The sequence below is a fragment of the Nuphar pumila genome, chromosome 9, assembly GCF_984573655.1.
Source record: "Nuphar pumila chromosome 9, dmNupPumi1.hap1.1, whole genome shotgun sequence".
NCBI classification, from domain to species: Eukaryota; Viridiplantae; Streptophyta; class Magnoliopsida; order Nymphaeales; family Nymphaeaceae; genus Nuphar; species Nuphar pumila.
In genome coordinates, this window is record NC_143257.1 from 70,490,404 (window position 1) to 70,515,908 (window position 25,505).

Genomic DNA, 25,505 nt, shown 5'->3' on the forward strand with positions numbered 1-25,505 from the left:
AGGTGGTGTCACATTTGGACTTTTTAGGGTTTAATTAGGTATTAATTAGAGTTTAATTAAAGTTCATTTAGGGTTAGGAAACCACAAAAAATAGTTGCCCTTAGTGGATTATTTAGAAAGAGTCCTGAAAAAAAAGAAAAACCTCTTAATTAACCCTAATTAAGTGACTTTTTGAAAATCTATAAATAGGGGACCTAAAGGGGGTCAAAAGGGGAGCTATTTTTCTCTCAAATTTTCGTGGCCTCTCTCTCCTCTCCAGCACCTCTACCTTCCTCCATTGCATCTGCATCCCCAAGGTGAGTTTATTTAATATTATTTTATTATTATTTTATTAGTTTTTTATGATTTTTCAATAGATTTCACCATGAAAACTCTTGTGTTCATGGATTTAACCATGGATTTCATCCAAGAACCCCAAAATCGACCCAAGAAGATGATCTAACTCAGTTTGAGAGTGATTTCAAGGATTCTAATCCATTAGAATCGATAAGAGGTACGTTTTTCATGTTCTTAATCGACGAAACGTGAGATTTACCCGTTAAATGGGTTAAATCCATGATTTCAAAGGTGAAAGCAAATTCCAGCCATTGATTCCCTGATTTTATTTTATTTTCATGGCTTATTCATGTTTGTTTTACGTTCTATAGCATAGAAATAATTTTTATTCACTGTTTTATGGTTTATTTTATTGTTTTTCATTAGTTAATGCATATTTTCTCAAGTTTCTTAGATTTCTGTGTGTTTTTAGTTTAGAACAGAAAAAAGCATGCTATTTCGGATTGAAATACTTGTTTTTTATTTCTGATTTTTTTATATGTGATGCATGCATATGTTATTGATTTACTGTAAAAAAATCAGAGATTTTGGACTTCAGAAACCCTGTCAGAAAAATCAGACATCAAATCGGGTTTTTAAAACTTTAAAATCGTTGTTAAAATCAAGAGGGTAACTTGCTGTGATAATATTTTTCTCATCTTATATCCGATTTTAGATCTGTAAAGTGACATGGATTCATGCTGATTAGATCTGTCTACTGTAAAATTTTCAGATTTTTTTATTACTGTTTAGTATTTTTCCTTTGTCGGAGACTCTGATTTTCAATTTAAAACTCGTTTGGGTTTACCAAAACCCTAATCAGACTTGTGTTGTTTATAAATCCCAAACTACAGATCCGATTCATGATCTATAAAAAGTGAGTATTGTTATGTTTCTGTCAACTATTTACTGTTAAAATTTCAGATATTTTGAATGAGTTCTGCTATTTATCCCGGAATTGTCAATTGAAAGTATCAGTCAGGACCAAAGCTAAAATCAATATATTCAAGTCCGGATTGTCGGATAGGTATCTCCCTGGTTTTAAAAGCTTTTTCAAATCTGTAAAAAGGAAAAGTTCTGTTTTCCAGTCTATTTGTTCTCTGTAAAATTTCATAGATTTCCATGGAGGTTTGACTCCTGGTTCAGGTCTTGGACTGAGACTGGTTGGTGAACTAGGTCAAAAATAGCATATTTTTAGAACTTGATGCAATTTTCGGGTTAATTTAATGTCAAAAAAATATTTTTATAATTCTAATTCAAAATTAGGGTTATAACAAGTGTAGGTACCAAATTTGATGAATTTTGGAATCTGATTGATGGCTGAATTAAGCAAATTCCAAAACAGGGTATCCGAAGAATTCCAAAACATTGCAAAAATCACAAAATTTGTGATATTCTTGGATTTTCGTACATAAGCATATATTTTAAGGGTTTAATCATATTCATAATCATATTAGGATGCTTTAGGTTTAATTTGATGCTCATTTGATTTCATTTAGTGCATAAAACCTAAGTTATTACCAAAATATTTTCTAAAAACCCTGATTTCAAGGCCATAGTCTTCTATCAGGGGCAATTTGGTCATTTAACCTCAATTTCAAAATTCCTAACCCTAATTTTCATATTTTTAATCATGCCATAGCATATTTAGTTTGATTTATTCTCATTTGAATTTCAAAACTTGCATTTTACCAAATATCTTTCTGAAAACCCTAATTTCAAGGCCATTGTCTTGTTATTAGGGGTATTTTTGTCATTTTGAACCCAATTTCGAAATTTCATATCTTATATTCATGTTTATTTAAGTTTAATTCATATTTTTATAATTTTGATTTAAGGGAATCATGGAAAAGACTTATATCTAGCAAAATCCAGTAATTTCTAGATATTACTGGATAAACCTAGAAAAGCCAACATATTTTCATTAATCAAGTTTTCTAGTTTTGCAGGTACCTTGAAGATTTTATTTTTCTTGTATTTAAATTCAATAGTGATGTAAATTAAATTAAACTTTGGAACAAGAATTTAAATTTCAGCTTAGACTAGGATTGCATTGCATATAGCTTAATTCTGCAAATATTAAATGTCTGATGAATGTATCATTCATGCATATTTTTATAAATTCACTATGGTCTACACGAATGACACATACACTAGCTTTTATGAAGTTTATAAACTTGATGGAATTCATATTTATGGCCATAGTCAGAATATGAATGATACCCAGATTTATTATCTTCACATTAGCCACATTCAGCCTACACTCTTAGGCTAACTTAAAAAATGCACTGCATTTCTCAAAAATACAAAAAGTATTTCTCAATTCCTCAAACCTATATTCATTCATTTCATGCATTTGCCAATTCCAATTCAAATTCCAAGTCAAAGAAATCAAATTCTTCAAAATTTCCTAAGTCTTATTCAAAAATCGATTTTCTCAAAATATGGATTTGCCAATGATATTTCAAGTATTTCCCAAGTTCCAAATTTGATTTTTCAAGTTATATATTCAATTTCAAAGTTTGAATTCAAAGAAATCAAGTTTTCCAAAGTTATTTCACATTTCTCAAAATCGATTTTCACCAAACCTCTAGATTCTTCAGAAATCGATTTTCACTTTCTCAAATACAGTATCTCAACCTTGATTCATGATTTTCAAAGAGTTTATTTTACAATTATTTTCAATATTCAAAGCAAACATCATGTTTTCAAATGTGCATTTTTATAAATTCATAGCACATGCCTGATTCTATGTGCATTTAGAAATTAGAATATGATTTAGACAAGTTGAATAGAGCAGAGTATAAGATTGATCCTTGGTTCGATTACCCCTGTTAAAGGTGGCAGGAACGGTCGAACCTCGTACCGACAGGCGAGTCCCATTCTTCGGAATTATCCCGCATTTTAAAAATGGAGGCGAGTTATTTTCAAAATCTTTTTCAAAGGTCAGTTTGATTTGCAAAAGTAAAATTTTGCGATAATAACAGGTTTGGCGACCGTGATGGGACCTGTCTTTGCCTGATCAATCTAATTCTCTACTTAGTTCAAATTGTCAAAATCGATTTTCATGGAATGTCAGCTTTGCTTTATGATATCATGTGAACCTAGGAACCTAGACCTGAACCCAGCTGACATGAAATGCATATAGACTAGGTATGGTTTGGTAGGACCATATTGAGGAGAATTATTCATGCTCACATAGACTTAGGTCTAATACAACACTCCTCAATTTAGGAATTGTATGAAAACAATGTTTGCTTCTTCAAATATTTCAAAATTCTATCTCTTTAGGACTTAGAGCCTTCTGTTTGATTGCATGTGCTCATGTTTTTCAAAAATCACCCTACCTATATTGTCCCGGTCTTCACGTTGCTGGGCTCTCTTCCAGAACCATAGTTCGGGATAGAGCCTCACAACTGGGCCACCTATTTGGGTGAAAACCCCTCTGCCACGTACTAAGGGCCATAGTCCAACGTATATCGGCAGGTGCTCAAGGATGTTGGAAAACTTGAACCTAGAACCAGAGAAATTAATTTTATGCCACGTACATCGAGCCTTGGCTTGAGTATATAGGCATAACTGGATTGAATACAGTTGATCTGAACCTTAGAGTTAGGATTAAGGTCCTACAACTATTTCAAAATTTGTGCATCTAGAGTAAGCTTTTAGGGAATGTTGTATGTGCATACTTGTTTATGCAGAATGTGATTGAATGTGTTATTTCCTTTTTATTTTCCATATTTTCCCAATTTTCTAAAATATTGGACGATTTTCTCAAAATTCCCCAATCTATGTCCATGTACTGTCCATGTTTTAAACCTTGGAAGATTTTCCAAATACTTCATTTTCCATTTATTTCTTCATATTTCATCAAACCCTGGACGATTTTCCAAATTTCCCTTAATTTCCTTCAAAACTCTAGGTGATTTCCCATCTTTCCTGTCTTCTGGATCTCGAATTTCCTACTTTATTTTTATCCTGCCTGCATTTCCCTCAAATTTCATGTATTTTCCCAAGTCTTATTCCAATTTTTCATGTTTTCCAGTCTGATGGCATCCAGTCAGCTTGATTCAGTCTTCCCTGAGGGTCACATCTCCTACGAGGTGCGACAAAGTCTTCCCGAGCATCGAGTCCTCAACACCGGATCCTTCTTTCCCCGGTGGTACTATTTATGGTTCAAGAATTTCTCTCGTATGTTTCCGGACCACTTGGACGATTGTGGGTTAGAACTGGCGTCCGCAGTGGGAAAGCAGACAGTCAACGACAACTTGATCCATGCACTAGCAGAACGGTGGAATCCGAGCACTTCTACCTTCTGGTTCCCGTGGGGCGAGATGACAATACTGATGGATGAATTTTCAGAAATCATGGGATTGCCCGAGCCAGCCGGTCAGCCTGGAGATCCATTGGAGAAACAATTTTTGATTAATGTCAGGGGTCTGGACCCTAAAGATGCCTTAGCTCGCATGACGGGACGCAAGTCTTGGCCTTTGATTGAAGAAGATGGAAATGAATATGTGGACCTGCTCGAAATCTACAGACAGTATGGGATATTCATAGAAGTCAGCTCGTTGTCCAGAACAGCTCGAGAAAGAATTCAGCATGCGATGGTTCTGTATACGGTGGGATTAGCTTTCTTCCCCGATGGACGAAATTATATGGATATCAGAATAGTTCAGCTTTTAAGGAGGTGGGGAAGTCGACAGACCAGCCGCCTCTCGATAGCCATGGCCGCACTCGCCTTCCTGTACCGAGGGTTGACTCGTTTCACACTCGGAGAGTCGATCCTAGTCGAAGAATGCACCTATGCCTTGCAGTCTTGGTTCCTCCAGCATGTGCCAGCTCGAGCTAGTTCCTTCAGATACAATGGTAAAAAGCTTCTGCCAGTTGCGCGATACCGATTCTTGATCGATAATCTTCAGGAGGAAAAGGTCGTATGGGACTACTTTGATCATTAGGAATCACCTCCTAGATACACTTATGCATACGGCAAGCGGTTCAGGCTACTTGGCCCCTTCTTCTGCGCATACTATTATCTAGAGCGGTGTGTCAGGCAGTTCTCTCAGAGGCAGAAGCGCGTAGAGATTCATCCACTAGCAGAGGTTCTGCCAGAATTTGACCTCGCATCAGATCAGTGGTCTGGAGCATACCATTCTGCCAGACATGGCTGGGATTCCTTTGTCAATCTTACTATTTTTCCCGGCCCTCGTGTGTCTTCTGATTATCCGGAGTGGTGGAAAATTGTCTGTCCCCCTCCCCTCTGTCAAGTATATTATTGATAAAATCATGTTTTTCCCCTCAATAAAATTGCTTTATTCTACATTTCACCTTGGTTTGACGACCTCGCCTAGGTAACAAGGCATATTCTCAGTTGTTTATTTTGTAAAGGAATGACAACACAATTGTCGTAGTCCCAGCGACGACTCAATCCCTAGTAATGGGATACTCTTTCAATTGTCTACCAAAATTCTCAGTGAATATCTTCCTCCAACCCAATTTCTTTTAAAAGCCTAATCATCAGTTCTACCTTGCAGAGAGCATCAGCAACATTCAGGAGAACATTTGTGATACTCGATGATTTATACAAGATCCGGAAAGAAAACCTCATCAATCGAAGGTGTGGCATACTCAGTCGCTTCAGAAGAGGAAATGGACTCACCTCGATCAGCTAGAAGTCAAGGTCAGCAAGCAAAGGATGATGTTGATCCCCAGATATATGCTATGTGCAAAGAGATGATAACCAAAATGTCGACAGAACAAGCTGAAGCTAGTACAGAAAAGATCCAGGTCAAGCAGAGGGCAAAAGGCCGGTCAGCCAAGAAAGTTTTAAAACTATCCAAGAAACATATCCAACACGAGGATACATCTGATGAATCAGAATCAGTAGTTGGCACTGATGAAGAGTATGAATCTGGTAAGCATTTCAAAGATCCTCTCATAGACAAGGGACAACCTATAAATTGAAAGATCAAGCAATAGATGAACCAGTCCAAATACAGCTGAAGAAAATGGCCAAGATGATTAAAGATTTGCAAGCTCATGACAAGGGAAAGAAGGTCTTCAGGAACAAAGATTTTCATGATGGCATCACCTCCGTCAGGAATAATCAAGATTCAGAAAAGAAGACAAAACTCATCTTCTTCGTTGATGCCAATTGCAGTGATTGCAAAAATAACAAAGGCAATCATACAAGTCAGAAAGAGAAATCTATAAAGCAGAGTGAAAAATTGAGTCAACAGAAAGAGAAGAAAAAGCATGACGGTTGGGGTTACGATAGCGAATTCACTCCTCTAGATCAGCCCCTCAAAGAGGTCCTTGAATACATGCTGAGCAAAGGAATGGTTAAGCTTCCAAGAATTGCTAATCCTCTGGTCACCCTAGGGAAATGAAAAGACCGCTTCTGCAAATTCCACCAAACAACGGGGCACGATATTGAACATTGTTTCGTCTTTAAGAATATCGTCCAAGATTATATCGACAAGAATTTCATTGTTAAGGGTGAGAAAGAATACCAGTCGACTGTCTTTGCCAAGTCTCAGCAGAAATCAAGCACTCAGCAAGAGGTACAACATGATGATCGAAATCAGGACCGCAAGATGGCCCCTTTGGATCAAATATTTGAAAGCTTTTTGGAATACATGCTCGCGAATGATACAGTAAGATCTCCGAAGGCTCACTTCACTCTTTCTGCCAATGATAGCAAAAGCAATAAGAAGAATCATGATCACTATTCAGAGGGATCCAAGGGCCAAAAAGGAAAGTTCTCCAACAATGATAGGCCTCTTCAATCTAGTCCTCAGCATAAAGAGAAAGATCAAGAAAAGCCAAAGCGCAAGGATTGGAGTATGGATTGAAAGTTCACCCCTTTGGACCAGACACTAGAGAGTGTTTTGGAATACATGCTCACGAAAGATATGATCCGTTTACCTAAAGCAGCTGATCCCGCAACAATCATGGGTAGATTCAAAGGAAAATTTTGCAAATTTCATCGGGCAGTGGGACATGACACTGAGAATTGTTTCATCCTGAAGAATATCATTCAAGATTGCATCGACAAGAATATCCTTATTGAAGATGAGGAAGATACCAGTCGACCATCCTGAGCAAGTTTTCTAAAAATTGACAATGTCGAGACTATGTCACTTTCATCATTTTGTCATTTTGAAGGGACAATGTAGTCCTAGTTCTTCTATCAATTTGTTATTTCCTTCTTCAATGCATTAATAAATTTGTCAATCTTTCTTATGGCCTGACGTCATCTTTTATATTCCTCATTTGCAAATGTTTAAATGTCTTCTTATAAGGGGTAACCTTTTTCAAAGTGCCTCTCTGATCAACCAAGAAGCTCATTGTCAGTTTTTACCTCGTTATCCTCAGAGAATTTTCATCAAATATCAACTACTTATCCTTTCATCCAAACTCTCACTCCCCAATTATACTGGGGCATTATTTTGAAAATTGGCTTCAAAACTTTCTGTATGCAGGCAGGATCAAACAAATCTCTCATTTTGCACACATGTGCACCCATCTACATTCATTTGCATTTGCATGCATTCATTCGCATTCATCTACATCAATTTGCATTGAACTCCCCATTCAGGATAAGGGATAAATCCTGAGGCCCCGACAGTCGCCCAAGTTGTCGTAAGGGTGAAGACTGAAAATTTTCCATCAAAATCCATTAGTAATTCCTCAGAATCCAGTGTTCGTGCTGGTAATTTTTCAAAAATCCAGTGTTCATGCTGGTAAACTTTCAAAACCCAGTACTCGTACTAGTAATCATTTAAAATCCAGTGCTCGTACTGGTAACCATTTAAAATCCAGTGCTCGTACTGGTAATCTTTCAAAATCCAGTGCTCGTACTGGTACTCTTCCAAAATCTGATGCTCGTGCTAGTTGAACTAGTCCCGAATGTCATCTTTATAATTATCAACTTTTCTTTCCTTTAAATGTCTTGAATTGGTCTAGAGGAGTCGAGTTCCGATTCAAATCTTCTTCCAAATCCAATTCAGAATTGGTCTAGAAAATCCAAGTTCCGACTTGAATTTTCTTACAAATCCAATTCATATAATTTTCTTTCCTCTAGATTCTAGAATTGGTCTAGAAGAGTCGAGTTCCGATTCGAATCTTCTTCCAAATCCAATTCAGAATTGGTCTAGAAAATCCAAGTCCCGACTTGAATTTTCTTACAAATCCAATTCGTATAATTTTCTTTCCTCTAGATTCTAGAATTGGTCTAGAAGAGTCGAGTTCCGATTCGAGTCTTCTTTCAAATCCAATTCAGAATTGGTCTAGAAAATCCAAGTCCCGACTTGAATTTTCTTACAAATCCAATTCGTATAATTTTCTTTCCTCTAGATTCTAGAATTGGTCTAGAAGAGTCGAGTTCCGATTCGAATCTTCTTCCAAATCCAATTCAGAATTGGTCTAGAAAATCCAAGTCTCGACTTGAATTTTCTTACAAATCCAATTCGTATAATTTTCTTTCCTCTAGATTCTAGAATTGGTCTAGAAGAGTCGAGTTCCGATTCGAATCTTCTTCCAAATCCAATTCAGAATTGGTCTAGAACATCAGAGTTCCGACTCGAATTGTCTTTCAAAATCCAATTCATCTAGTCTTTCCTTGAAGATTTGAATTTCGATTCGAACCTTCAAACCGAACCCAGTCTTACACCGGTCCGGTTAAATCCAATTTTCAAAATTGGTCCTTTTATGAAATCCAATCTCGCCTTGGTTGCTTTACCAAATCTCGTATTGGTAATCTTTTAAAATTCAGTGCTCGTACTGATAATCTTTTTAAATCCAGCGCTCGTACTGGTAAATCTTTTGAAATCCAATGCTTGTATTAGTGATCTTCCAAAATCCAGTGCTCGTATTGGTAATCCTTTAAAACCCAGTACTCGTACTGGTATTTTAATTCGGTCTTCATACTGGTCGCAACATGACTCTCACATTGAGGTTCAGACTCGATGTTAATCTTCAAACCTGCGAACCAAACAATCTGTATCAGACGCCTGAGTCGTTCCATTCTGTTAATCTGACATTCGGGTTGCCGATTTTGTCAGACCTCTAGTCATTCGTGTTATCAAGCAGTTCTTTGAGTTATCAAAAGCTATTGAAATCAATCGTCAAGTATTTCTCTTGCGAGGGATCCTTTTTCCAGGGAGAGTTCGAGGGAGCTCATTTCTTTTCGCATGTCTTTATTGTTCGTTCGTTCAACCCATTTTTCTAGGGAGAGTTTGAAGGGACGTGCTTCACGAACAGTTTGCAAAACAATCTTTATTATCACACAAGGAACCCTTTTTCCAGGGAGAGTTTCGACGGAAGCTCGTCCTCCTTGTAACCCTAAATGTCTTTTGTTAGGCCACCCCCGTCGTCGAGGACCCTTTTTTCCGGGAGAGTGTGATGGACTCGTTCCTCTATGATATCCTTTCAATCTTTGTTAGCGGCCCCCTTTCCATAAGAGAAGCCTAGAAATAGAGAGTTTTGATGAAAACTCTATTTCTCTTCGAAAGTTCGTTTTGCAAACACCTCCTCTTCAGGGAAGAGAGGAGTATCTTTTGTTACCTGATGTCTTTTTGCAATCGTTGTAAATTTTGAAAATATTTTTAAGTGTAAAACATGTGAAAACCAGACATCAAATAATAAAAACCGGTTCTCACTAGTGGATGAGACCGGATCGAATTCAGAGAACGGGAATATGTCGTATTCAAGCAAACAAGTCTAAACTATTCTTTATTGCCGAATTATTGAAATGTAAAATGTTCAGAAAAGTAAAAACAACTAGCTATTACAACAAATGAATACCCTTCGCAGAGGGCGTAAAGTGCAATATTTACAAACCCAATTTCAAATTTCTAATTCTAAACTAAAAAGTAAAACGAAGCTTTATTCTTCGTACTTCGTGTCACTTAATCGCTTCCACTCCAGTCATGTGCTATCCTGCACAATTCAGATGAACACAAGCAGTAAAAGATACTAAAAAGTGTATTATGAACAATGTAAATCTAGAACTGACCAAAGATCTAAGATATGATGAAACGTTATACAGCAACTATACTATATGTAATCAACTCAAGAACCTAGATGCAATGCAGTGCAAAAGCTAAAACAGTAAAATGAAATCTATATTAAAACTAAAACAATAAAATGAAAGATTCATCATGATGCAAAACAGAAATTTAATGTGATAATGAAAACATGATGCAAACAACTAATGAATGAAAATTATGAAGATAAACTGCAATGTTGTAACAAACAAATCAAACAGGAAATACAGAAAATGAAGAACACTTGAAACAAGAAATTCGTAAGTAAAAAAAAAACAATAGAAAAACAAAGAATACTAAGCAAAACAGGAAATACAGAAAATGATTGTTTACACTAAAAAGAAAATAAAAAATGCAATAAAAAAAAACAGGAAATTACAATGAAAAATGTAACACAACATGAATAATCGGTAGAAGGAAATTAAAAAAAAACTGAACACAGAAAGTTACTTAATGCAATGAACAAAGACATGATTTAACAATTACTTAATGAACTAAACTAATGAAACGTAAATGTTAACACACAATTAAATCTAATGCATTAAAGAAATCCAAATAAAAGAAACAGCAGATCGGATGATGAAGACAAATTTGAAACAACTACCATTTTTTTTTTCTTTTTTTTTGAAACAAAACAGAAACACACAGATGATTGATTGAAAAAGAAAACAGAAAAAAACAAAGAAGAAGAAGAAGATGAAGAATTGGAGTAAGATGAAGAGGAGGAAGAAGTAGAAGAAGAAGAAGAGGATCGGATGAAGAAAAATCGGAGGAAGAAGAAAAAGAAACTGCAGAAATTGGAAGAAGAAGAAGATCTGAAGAAGTAGAAGAAGAAGAAGCTGCAGAATATGAAGATTCAGATGAAGAAGAAATAAAGAAGAAGAAGGAGAAGAAGGAGAAGAAGGAGATCTGAAGGAGAAGAAGATGATGAAGAACAAGATTAAAAGAAATTAGCGAACAAAGAAGAAGAAGAAATTTAAAGAAGAAGAGGAAGAAAAAGATAATGAAGAAAACTCACCGTGAACTGGAGGTAGATTGGAAGAGAAGTGGTCTCCACCACTCATGCTGCCGCCGGACTGAATATCTCCACCGCCGGATTGAAGAAGAAGATAAGGAGGGAGAAGAGAAAGGCAAGGGAAAAGAGAGAGGGAAGAAAGGAAGGGGAAATCCGGTGGAAGAAGGGGGAAAAGAGAGTGAACAGAGGGGAAAGAAGAAGGACTTGGCGTAAATGGGGAGACAAATGATTTTTTTTTCCTTCGTGGGTTTTAAAACCCCAAACCGGCTGGAACCGGTTTGAAACCGAATTTTTCAGTTTTAAAAAATACGCAAACCGGTTCCAGCCGGTTTGCTATTATTTTTTTTTTTTTTTAGTTTTTAAAATTGAAAAACCAAACCGTGTAAACCGGTTTATTAGAAATTTTTTTTTTCAAAAAGTTATAAACAAAACTTTATTTCATTTATAAGGAAAATAAAAATTATTCTACTAATTTTTTCTTCTTTTCTAAAAAAAACAAACATTTAAAATGATTTTAAAAACTATTTTCTCTATTTTTTTATTTTATTTTTAATTGAAAACTAAAACTAAACTACTATGAATATAACAAAAACTAAAATATTTATAAAAATGTAAAATAAAACTATTTTTCATGCATTTTCTATTTTTAAATCATTTTAGCACATTTACTCGAAAACTAACATAAAATTGGGTTTTTGAAACATTATTTTATAAAATCATGCATATTTAAATGTTAATAAACCCTGAATTATATGCATGATCAAATACCCCCATGCTTATGTTTTGCTAGTCCTCGAGCAAACTAGAAAAATGCAAGAAATCAAACTATCACCTAACTCACTTTCGTAGGAATCTCGGTTGCATTTAGCTCATGCAACAAGCCCTTTCAACCCCTGGGTTACCTCAGTGGACGAGTAAGGTCTCGTGAGGGTTTGCAGTGATGCTACCCACAAACATCTCTGCCATGTATGCATGATATTACACATCCTCATAAGCAGTAGGTAATCAAAGACTTTATTTTCACAAATATTTCTTATTATTTCAAAATCAAAATATAATTAGAGTCTTTTATGCACCACCACAGAAAAAGAATTTCTTTTACTTTTCTAAATATCACAATTATTTATGTTTTATTCTTAGAAAATCCAATAAAAACATATTATTATTTACTTATCCTCACTCATATGTTTTCTGCACAGGTTTTCTCAATCACACCTCTAAGCATTGAACTTTTCTTTCTTTTTAAGCTCTTTTCTCTCTCTTTCTTTTTTTTTCACGTTTTTTCTTTTTGCGCACTTATTTTTCTCATATAGCTTGCGTGTGGTCTGCTTTTATGCCTTGTGCAATGTCAATATCTTCTATACTTTTTCAATACATATCACAAGATATCAACTAAGACATAAAAGTGACTTCCTTCATTCACCCTTATAACATGAGAGTCAAACATTTCAACTTGTATCTGTTCTCAGTTACTTAGGATCACGAAGTTTTCCACTCTCCTTTTCGAAATGGAATTAAAAGTTTCAACTTACATCTAAGTTCCATATACTAAGGATTATGGAATTATCCAAACAACCTAACACATGCTATATATTATTATTTTTTTCTTTTGAGCTCATTTTTACGCTTTTGTTCATTTGCTTAGTTTTTCAAAAATAGAACTGTGCATATTCATATTTATGATTCAAAATAAATTCTAACATGTATCTATCATCATTTCTTTGAAATCCGCATAAACAACCATAATTTTTAAATCTATGTCAGAAAAATTTTTCGTGGGGCTTAAAAATCCTCTAAAAACATCACATTTGAAATAACATTCATATAAGTTCAAACTCTTTCTTTAAAAATCTACTTTTCATGAGAGATGTGTAAACATGTGCAAGAACGTAAACAGAAATATCAAGGTGTGCAAACTACACCCTCCCCCATGCTTGAATGACACTGTTCCAGTGGCACTCCCCCATGCTTATATGAAATTAAGTGAATGCACATGAGAGGAAATAATTGAGAGAAAAGAGTAGAATGACCTGAGATGAATTAAAAATACACGTTCTATGAATGTAATAAATGCAATGTATACATGACAAAACACAAAACTCATGAATGAAACAAAAAGAACATGAAAAACTCATGAAAAAGTACAAACAAAATAAAATCTATAAATTCTCAGCAAATCTAATAATATACAAGATATGGGTTGCCTCCCATAAAGCGCTAAGTTTCACGTCCCCAGCCAGACGGATCCCTGGAAAAACCTTCATCGTCCATGAGATCAATGGACATGAAGTCAGACTCAACCGGGCTCTATGAAGAAAAGAGTGTCATCTGTGACACTACGCACTGTGTTTCCATCCCTTCTACCTCCAAATGTAGTATCATGACTCTCTTGATATGAAGAACTGAGATTAGTCTCATGTGAGAGATTGGTCAGGAAATGAGAGTCTAGGACCGACCAAGTATCAATGAATGCTACTTCAGACAAGTGGTGAATATGATCTAGCTTGACTTGGTCAAGCACCTTCTGCATCTGCACCTCTTGCTTACTCAAAACGATTGGTGATCCTAAAGGCTGAGGAAATAGGGCTTTATATGATGAAAATGTATGTTGTGAGTAAAGCCCTTCCTGCTGAGGTAATATGGAAATCGACTCGTCAGTAGAAGTGATATGGAGCTCATGAGTCGATTCCTGAGTGGAGTGACATGCCTTCCCATACTGAAGGGATGTAATAGATTTGACTTGCTCATGATGTGAATCAGTGGGTTGCAAGTCAAATGACATTGAATCCTCTCCCTTTGAGACAACAGACTGACTATGAAGGTTCCTCTGATTTTGCCTACTCAATGTCTGAGCTAACTGCCCCATTTGAGTCTCTAGCTTGGCTATTGACTGCGTATGGGAACAAAGAGTAGCCTTGATATCAGAAAAGGCTTCTAACATCTTCTCTTGAAATGATGAACTTGGAATGGGCTCCTGAGGAAAAGGTAGACAATACTGGGAATGAACCTGTGGAAATATAGGATGCGAGTAACCTTGTGAAGGGTTACTGGGTCTATACTGTGTCTGGGAAGGCTGATGGGATGGGGAAATAGACTGGTTTCGCCAACCTGGGTTATATGATGATGTAAACGAATCAGACATGGGTCTAGCAAAACCTTGGGCAGCATTCACCTGCTCCTTAACGAATTCAGGATATAATGGCGCTGCCGGACAATCCGCAACACAGTGTGCAGGGCTAGCACATATCTTGCACACTCTTTCTATTGGATTTCTCGAAGAATTGGCTAGGAATTGATCTAACTTCCTAGTCAATTGGTCAACCTTGGTACGCAATTCTAATTCGGACCCAACTTCGAAAATCCCAACCTTCCTAGGACCACTAGGCAGAGATGTAGTCCTATCGAGCCGTGAAGACAAATTATGATGCATCGTGTTTTCACTCAAGGTCTCAAATAGAGACCATGCCTCATCTTCACTCTTGAGCATAAAAGTGCCCCCACAAGACGAATCAACCATTTGACGATGCTTTTCAGTAAGCCCGTCATAAAAATACTGCACCAACTGCAAACGAGGCACCTGGTGATGGGGACACTTGCGGAGAAGATCTTTCAATCTCTCCCAAGACTCGTGAAATTGTTCTCCCTCAATTTGAGAAAAACTGGTTATAGCTTTACGAAACTGGTTCGTTTTACTAATTGGGAAATATTTTTTAAAAAATTCTTTTTGCATTCCTTCTCAAGTAGTAATACGAACCGTCTCAAGAGATTTTAACCAGTGCTTGGCTTTATCTTTGAGAGAGAACGGAAACAAAGTTAACCTCATAGCATCATCTCCAAAGTTATTGATTCGCACAATCGAGCAAATCTCAAGGAATTCGTCGAGATGACGATATGGGTCCTCATTGCTAAGGCCATAAAACGAAGGTAACATTTGAATCACACTGGCCTTAATCTCAAAATGGCTCGCTCCTACATCAGGTCTCGTGATGCAGGAGGTGGGAGTATACGTATTTGGCATGAAGTACTCCCTCAAAGGATGGATCAAATGATGATCGTCAGCCATTGCGTACACCTTAGAGTAGACCGGTGTAGCACACGTCCTAACTTTGGGTTTTCTACCTAACTAACGCACTAAGCGGCCAAACCACGCAAACCACAAAGCGAGTAAACTAAAAACCCCAAAAACTAAACAAACACCACGCAGTTACACATAACAGAGATTATGCATAAGAAATATGAAATCTATGTGTACGGTACCAATCGTACACAGTCACCTCTAAAGGAATCCTAATAGGTGGGCTGTGCAGAAAAGTAAGCTCGTCTCTAAGATATACACATACGTGGTTCTAAACCTAAATGCACACACAAACACTAGGCAATAAAGTGAATACTAATATTACACTGTCCCCCGGCAACGGCGCCATAAATTTGATGTCTTTTTGCAATCGTTGTAAATTTTGAAAATATTTTTAAGTGTAAAACATGTGAAAACCAGACATCAAATAATAAAAACCGGTTCTCACTAGTGGATGAGACCGGATCGAACTCAGAGAACGGGAATATGTCGTATTCAAGCAAACAAGTCTAAACTATTCTTTATTGCCGAATTATTGAAATGTAAAATGTTCAGAAAAGTAAAAACAACTAGCTATTACAACAAATGAATACCCTTCCCAGAGGGCGTAAAGTGCAATATTTACAAACCCAATTTCAAATTTCTAATTCTAAACTAAAAAGTAAAACGAAGCTTTATTCTTCGTACTTCGTGTCACTTAATCACTTCCACTCCAGTCCTATGCTATCCTGCACAATTCAGATGAACACAAGCAGTAAAAGATACTAAAAAGTGTATTATGAACAATGTAAATCTAGAACTGACCAAATATCTAATATATGATGAAACGTTATACAGCAACTATACTATATGTAATCAACTCAAGAACCTAGATGCAATGCAGTGCAAAAGCTAAAACAGTAAAATGAAATCTATATTAAAACTAAAACAATAAAATGAAAGATTCATCATGATGCAAAACAGAAATTTAATGTGATAATGAAAACATGATGCAAACAACTAATGAATGAAAATTATGAAGATAAACTGCAATGTTGTAACAAACAAATCAAACAGGAAATACAGAAAATGAAGAACACTTGAAACAAGAAATTCGTAAGTAAAAAAAAAACAATAGAAAAACAAAGAATACTAAGCAAAACAGGAAATACAGAAAATGATTGATTACACTAAAAAGAAAATAAAAAATGCAATAAAAAAAAAACAGGAAATTACAATGAAAAATGTAACACAACATGAATAATCGGTAGAAGGAAATTAAAAAAAAACTGAACACAGAAAGTTACTTAATGCAATGAACAAAGACATGATTTAACAATTACTTAATGAACTAAACTAATGAAACGTAAATGTTAACACAATTAAATCTAATGCATTAAAGAAATCCAAATAAAAGAAACAGCAGATCAGATGCTGAAGACAAATTTGAAACAACTACCATTTTTTTTCTTTTTTTTTGAAACAAAACAGAAACACACAGATGATCGATTGAAAAAGAAAACAGAAAAAAAACAAAGAAGAAGAAGAAGATGAAGAATTGGAGTAAGATGAAGAGGAGGAAGAAGTAGAAGAAGAAGAAGAGGATCGGATGAAGAAAAATCGGAGGAAGAAGAAAAAGAAACTGCAGAAATTGGAAGAAGAAGAAGATCTGAAGAAGTAGAAGAAGAAGAAGCTGCAGAAGATGAAGATTCGGATGAAGAAGAAATAAAGAAGAAGAAGAAGAAGAAGAAGAAGGAGATCTGAAGGAGAAGAAGATGATGAAGAACGAGATTAAAAGAAATCAGCGAACAAAGAAGAAGAAGAAATTTAAAGAAGAAGAGGAAGAAGAAGATAATGAAGAAAACTCACCGTGAATTGGAGGTAGATTGGAAGAGAAGTGGTCTCCACCACTCATGCCGCCGCCGGACTGAATATCTCCACCGCCGGATTGAAGAAGAAGATAAGGAGGGAGAAGAGAAAGGCAAGGGAAAAGAGAGAGGGAAGAAAGGAAGGGGAAATCTGGTGGAAGAAGGGGGAAAAGAGAGTGAACAGAGGGGAAAGAAGGACTTGGCGTAAATGGGGAGACAAATGAATTTTTTTTCCTTCGTGGGTTTTAAAACCCCAAACCGGCTGGAACCGGTTTGAAACCGATTTTTTCAGTTTTAAAAAACACGCAAACAGGTTCCAGCCGGTTTGCTATTTTTTTTTTTTTTTTAGTTTTTAAAATTGAGAAACCAAACCGTGAGAATTTTTTTTTTTTTTCAAAAAGTTATAAACAAAACTTTATTTCATTTATAAGGAAAATAAAAATTATTCTACTACTTTTTTCTTCTTTTCTAAAAAAAACAAACATTTAAAATGATTTTAAAAACTATTTTCTCTATTTTTTTATTTTATTTTTAATTGAAAACTAAAACTAAACTACTATGAATATAACAAAAACTAAAATATGTATAAAAATGTAAAATAAAACTATTTTTCATGCATTTTCTATTTTTAAATCATTTTAGCACATTTACTCGAAAACTAACATAAAATTGGGTTTTTGAAACATTATTTTATAAAATCATGCATATTTAAATGTTAATAAACCCTGAATTATATGCATGATCATTACCCGTTTAGGTAAGGGTCAAGCCTGAGTCTCTCCTTTGGGGAAAGGAGAGGAGAATCTAGCCACGGATGTGTCATTTGGATCTCAAGTGATTTCTTTCACCAAGGATTTCAAGAATATTTTGCCAATTTGTCATGAAAAATAGTTGTTGATCTCAAAATCTTTACTACATAAAATTGTACCTCAGAATACCTTTAGTATTACTTCCGAAAGGACAAAGCTTTTGTGAAAAAGGATTCAAAATTCAAAATCTTTCTATTGGCCAACCAAAAGGATGAAGAATAAATCCGCGATATGGCCAGCAAAGAAAATTCAATGTTGCTGCAAAGCCATAAGTGATTGATATTGATTGCAGTCAATGGCACACTTTTAAAGATCATTCTTGGAAAATAAGCAGTCGAAATATCCTGGGTGATACAGAAAAATCCACTCAATTTTCATATCTCCTCAATCACCTAAGCTGCAATTAAATATCTGCAAAAGGGATCTCTCAATTGTCGTCAAGATGAAGGCGAATTAAGCGAGTCGACCCCCGGGGCCAAAGAAGATTTGGATCATCTCCAAGATGACGGAGTTTGTGACGGATCCTTCCAGGGAAAGTTCAGATCACTATCGAGATGAAGGCGAGTGTGATGAGCCTACCGACAAACCCTAAAAGATATTTAATTCCAGCTATCATCAAGAGATTTCCAACCAATGAGCCAATAACCGTCAATATAATCCCTGAGAGAAAAGAAGGATCAGAACATCTCTGAGATGAAGAAGTTTGTGACGTACCCTTCAAAAAAAAAAAAAGGAGAGAGACAAGTCAGGACATCTCCAAAATGAAGGATGATGTAATTCCCGGAAAATCCAAGAGAGCTCCAATCTGCTAAAAAAAAAAAGAGTGCAGAAAGATCATCATGAGAAAAGAATCCCAGAATATCAGACTGCCGAATCTATCAAGAATCTTCTTTAATTTTGTGAAATTCTTTTATTAATATCCTTTCGCTAATAGCTCTCGCAATATCAAGAATAAGTTCTTTTCCGTCCATATCAAGGAAATTGATATCCTCCTTGAAGGAAAGTCAATTGCAAGTAGTTTGAATTTGAATCTTGATTCTACGGAGTTAAGCCCAGTCGGAGGTAATACTTCAGGTAGAAAAGAGGGAATATTTTTCATATATATATGTGCTTATCATTCTTGAATTAACTACAATTTTTTATCTTATTGGCAATCTTTTTAAGTTATCCTGACATGAAGTGAGAACTTGATGTTTGTTTTGATGTATCCAGGCATTGTTGTTATCCCTTTTAGGATCGGATGATGGGAGTTGTCCAAGATCCTTCCCTTCTTGTTTTGATCTGAGCGCCTGGGCTCTTAGATTAGCACACTTCCTTGTGCTCCCCACTGTCCCACCATAGGCAGTTCCCGTTCAGGTTAAGGGTTAAACCTGATTTTTTTGCAAAAAGGTCATCTGTCTTAAAAGCCATTCAGTCTCAGCGATGAGACGTCCAAGATCAATCCCTTTTCAAGCTTTTGGGAACCCCCTTTCTTCCTTTTGCAAACCCCTCTCGGATTTATTGTGCAAAATTTGAAGGTCCCATCATGGTTTCTTCATTCAAGGACTCCGTATATTGTCCCCTTTCAGGTTAAGGGTTAAGCCCGAGCCTCGTTTTTCCACGAGATATCGTCCCCTTTCAGGTTAAGGGTTAAGCCTGAGCCTCGTTTTTTCCACGAGGTATCGTCCCCTTTCAGGTTAAGGGTTAAGCCTGAGCCTCATTTTTTCATGAGGTATCGTCCCCTTTCAGGTTAAGGGTTAAGCCTGAGCCTCATTTTTCCATGAGGTATCGTCCCCTTTCAGGTTAAGGGTTAAGCCTGAGCCTCGTTTTTCCACGAGGTATTGTCCCCTTTCAGGTTAAGGGTTAAGCCTGAGCCTCGTTTTTCCATGAGGTATCGTCCCCTTTCAGGTCAAGGGGTTAAACCTGAGCCTCATTCTGATGAGGTATTTCATTTGTCGTCCCATCTAGGTTAAGGGCTAAGCCTGAGCCTCATTTCGATGAGGTGAATCTTCTTCTTTATTCTTTATGCTATATCTACCACCATCATTTGAACTAATTCTTTCATACCCAATCAAATTCATCTAACTGGGGCATTTTTATAGTCTAAATTTGGTGTGTTTTTCTTTGCCACTAAGCTCGGCCTCTAACCGGCTTAGCAGCAAAGAGGGGCATCTGTAAACACCCCAAATTTTCACCCTCATCCAGTGTTCATCCATTTCACATGTCATTGCATATCATTGCATGCATTCTGCATACCATTTCATCGCATTGCATAGCATTGCATGTCATCACATCTCATTTTCGAGATCCAGTACTCCTATTTTCAAATTATTTAATCCAGATTCGGGTTTTAAAACTTTTTCTTTCAAAATCGATTTTAAACCCTGGGTTTTTAATCAGCATTCTGTCATTTTCCAACCCCAGGACTTTATATTTCGAAATATTTTCTCAGAAAACAATCTGGATTCATTTCAAACTCAATTTCAATTGATTTCAATTCTCAGATGAGACCCATTTAGGTGGTGTCGCTTCTGGATTCCTTTACTTATAAAAAAATCTCAAAAATTTTAGAGTCCTAGTTGGATCAGGACTCTTTTTCCAGAGTCTTAGTCGGATCAAAACTCTACTTTTCACTACCTTTTTACCTGTCTTTGAAGAAAACCTTTTAAAATCTTCTGTTTTGGCCAAAATCTTAGAGTCCTGGTTAGATTAGGACTCTTCTTCAAGAGTCCAGTCGGATCAGGACTCTTCTTCAGAGTTTCAATTGGATTGAGACTCTAATCTTTTACAACTATTTTTATCCATTTTCAATCAAATCTTTCAAAATCTTTCAAAAAGAGTTAGAAACTCAGAGTTTAGTCAAAACAAGACTCTGTTCAGAGAGTCCTAGTTGGATCAGGACTCTGATCATGATTTCAATTTTGAGAGAATCTTTCAGAAATCTTTCAATCTACCAAAACTATTACACTTTTGTCAAAGAATTTCAAATTTCTGAGATTTTATCTCAGAGTCCTGATCAAATCAGGACTCTATCCAGAGTCCTGATCGAAGTAGGACTCTATCCAAAATTGATGTTCTCGCTTCATTTTCACTAGTTTTCAAAAGCTTTGCCCAAATTTCATCATTTGCCTACCAGAAAAACCAAAATGCTTAGAGTTCTGATCGAATCAGAACTCTTTCTTAGAGTCCTAATCAGAACAGGACTCTGAACCAAAACTTCAATTTCATCCCATTTTTAACTGTTTTCCAAAATTCTCTCATTTGTTTTATCAGAAAATCCAAAAATCTGAGAGTCCTAGTTTAATCAGGACTCTGTTCTCAGAGTCTCAGTTGAATCAAAACTCTGTTCTATTTCAATACTTGTCATTGTTTATATTGTTCTTTCGTCTGTTTTTCAGAAAATACCAAAAAAATCTAGAGTTTCAGTCCGATCAGAACTCTGTCCCAGAGTCCTAGTCCAGTCAGGAGTCTGTTTTGAAGTCTGTTTTTATTTCATTTTTATTGTTTTCAAAATTTAGGTCATTTTACAGAGTCCAGTTAATTCAGGACTCTAATTTAGAGTTCTGATCGAGTTAGGAGTCTAACCCTGATTGTATTTTCTGACTTGTTTCACCATTTTCGATGAAATTTTTTCAAAAATTTCTTTATTTGGCTTTTAAAAACCAAAATCACAGAGTCATAAAAATCCAGTTCTCTAGCCCAGAGTCCAGTTCGCTTGAGACTCTATTTTCAAAAATCTTTGAATTTCAACTATTGATTTTAACCCCTTTTCAAAGCCATTTTCAGTATTTATTTCAAATTTTCAAAACTCTGATGTGGGGTCCACTCAGTTGGAGCCATATCCAGAAGAGTTCTGACCCAGTTGGAACTCTGTGCCATTTCAAAACTTTTAATTTCAAGTCTACTTTTGAATTTCTTTTGAAAACTCCTTCAATTTCAAGTTTTAAAATCGCTTTTTGAAAATTTAAGTGGAGCCCACTCGGGGTGGCGCCACATTTGAATAAGTCAAGGTTAGACTAGGGTTAGTCATTGTCCTAGTTAGGTTAGGGGTTTAGAGGAGTCAAAATCAATTTTAAAAATCCATTTTATTTAAGTTTTAAACCATTGGTTTTTAAAGGTTTTAAATTCAGGTTTTAAAAACCAAATGTGGGTCCATACTAGGTGGTGTCACATTTGGACTTTTTAGGGTTTAATTAGGTATTAATTAGAGTTCATTTAGGGTTAGGAAACCACAAAAAATCGTTGCCCTTAGTGGATTATTTAGAAAGAGTCCTGAAAAAAAAAGAAAAACCTCTTAATTAACCCTAATTAAGTGACTTTTTGAAAATCTATAAATAGGGGACCTAAAGAGGGTCAAAAGGGGAGCTCTTTTTCTCTCAAATTTTCGTGGCCTCTCTCTCCTCTCCAGCACCTCTACCTTCATACATTGCAGCTGCAGCCCCAAGGTGAGTTTATTTAACATTATTTTATTATTATTTTATTAGTTTTTTATGATTTTTCAATAGATTTCACCATGGAAACTCTTGTGTTCATGGATTTAACCATGGATTTCATCCAAGAACCCCAAAATCGACCCAAAAGAGAATCTAACTCAGTTTGAGGGTGATTTCAAGGATTCTAATCCATTAGAATCGATGAGAGGTATGTTTTTCATGTTCTTAACCGTCGAAACGTGAGATTTACCCGTTAAATGGGTTAAATCCATGATTTCAAAGGTGAAAGCAAATTCCAGCCATTGATTCCCTGATTTTATTTTATTTTCATGGCTTATTCATGTTTGTTTTACGTTCTATAGCATAGAAATAATTTTTATTCACTGTTTTATGGTTTATTTTATTGTTTTTCATTAGTTAATGCATATTTTCTCAAGTTTCTTAGATTTCTGTGTGTTTTTAGTTTAGAACAGAAAAGAGCATGCTATTTCGGATTGAAATACTTGTTGTTTATTTCTGATTGTTTTGTATGTGATGCATGCATATGTTATTGATCTACTGTAAAAAAATCAGAGATTTTGAATTTCGGGAACCCTGTCAGAAAAATCAGACATCAAATCGGGTTTTTAAAACTTTAAAATCGTTGTTAAAATCAAGAGGGTAACTTGCTGTGATGATATTTTTCTTATCTTATATCCGATTTTAAATATGTAAAATGCTATGGATTTATGTTGATTAGATCTGTCTACTGTGAAATTTTCAGAATTTTTTATTACTGTTTAGTATTTTTCCTTTGTCGGAGACTCTGATTTTCAATTTAAAACTCGTTAGGGTTTACCAAAACCCTAATCAGACTTGTGTTGTTTATAAATCCCAAACTACAGATCCGATTCATGATCTGTAAAATGTGAGTATTGTTATTTTTTTGTCAACTGTTTACTGTTAAAATCTCAAGTATTTTTAATGAGTTCTGATATTTATCCCGGAATTTTCAATTGAAAGTATCAGTCAGGACCAAAGTTAAAATCAATATATTCAAGTCCGGATTGTCGGATGGGTATCTCCCTGGTTTTAAAAGCTTTTTCAAATCTGTAAAATAGAAAAGTTCAGTTTTTCTGTCTATTTGTTCTCTGTAAAATTTCATAGATTTCCATGGAGGTTTGACCCTTGGTTCGGGTCTTGGGCTGAGACTGGTTGGTGAACTAGGTCAAAATAGCATATTTTTAGGATTTGATGCAATTTTCGGGTTAATTTAATTTCAAAAAAATATTTTTATAATTTTAATTCAAAATTAGGGTTATAAAAAGTGTAGGTACCAAATTTGATGAATTTTGGAATCTGATTGATGGCTGAATTAAGCAAATTGCAAAACAGGGTACCCGAAGAATTCCAAAACAATGCAAAAATCACAAAATTTGTGATATTCTTGGATTTTCGTACATAAGCATATATTTTAATGGTTTAATCATATTAGGATGCTTTAGGTTTAATTTGATGCTCATTTGATTTCATTTAGTGCAAAAAACCTAAGTTTTTACCAAAATATTTTCTAAAAACCCTGATTTCAAGGCCATAGTCTTGCTATCAGGGGCAATTTGGTCATTTGACCTCAATTTCGAAATTCCTAACCCTAATTTTCATATTTTTAATCATGCCATAGCATATTTAGTTTGATTTATTCTCATTTGAATTTCAAAACTTGCATTTTACCAAATATCTTTCTGAAAACCCTAATTTCAAGGCCATTGTCTTGTTATTAGGGGTATTTTTGTCATTTTGAACCCAATTTCGAAATTTCATATCTTATATTCATATTTATTTAAGTTTAATTCATATTTTTATAATTTTGATTTAAGGGAATCATGGAAAAGACTTATATCTAGCAAAATCCAGTAATTTCTAGATATTACTGGATAAACCTAGAAAAGCCAACATATTTTCATTAATCAAGTTTTCTAGTTTTGCAGGTACCTTGAAGATTTTATTTTTCTTGTATTTAAATTCAATAGTGATGTAAATTAAATTAAACTTTGGAATAAGAATTTAAATTTCAGCTTAGACTAGGATTGCATTGCATATAGCTTAATTCTGCAAATATTAAATGTCTGATGAATGTATCATTCATGCATATTTTTATAAATTCACTATGGTCTACACGAATGGCACATACACTAGCTTTTATGAAGTTTATAAACTTGATGGAATTCATATTTATGGCCATAGTCAGAATATGAATGATACCCAGATTTATGATCTTCACATTAGCCACATTCAGCCTACACTCTTAGGCTAACTTCAAAAATGCACTGCATTTCTCAAAAATACAAAAAGTATTTCTCAATTTCTCAAACCCATATTCATTCATTTCATGCATTTGCCAATTCCAATTCAAATTCCAAGTCAAAGAAATCAAAATCTTCAAAATTTCCTAAGTCTTATTCAAAAATCGATTTTCTCAAAATATGGATTTGCCAATGATATTTCAAGTATTTCCCAAGTTCCAAATTTGATTTTTCAAGTTATATATTCAATTTCAAAGTTTGAATTCAAAGAAATCAAGTTTTCCAAAGTTATTTCACATTTCTCAAAATCGATTTTCACCAAACCTCTAGATTCTTCAGAAATCGATTTTCACTTTCTCAAATACAGTATCTCAACCTTGATTCATGATTTTCAAAGAGTTTATTTTACAATTATTTTTAATATTCAAAGCAAACATCATGTTTTCAAACGTGCATTTTTAGAAATTCATAGCACATGCCTGATTCTATGTGCATTTAGAAATTAGAATATGATTTAGACAAGTTGAATAGAGCAGAGTATAAGATTGATCCTTGGTTCGATTACCCCTGTTAAAGGTGGCAGGAACGGTCGAACCTCGTACCGACAGGCGAGTCCCATTCTTCGGAATTATCCCGCATTTTAAAAACGGAGGCGAGTTATTTTCAAAATCTTTTTCAAAGGTCAGTTTGATTTGCAAAAG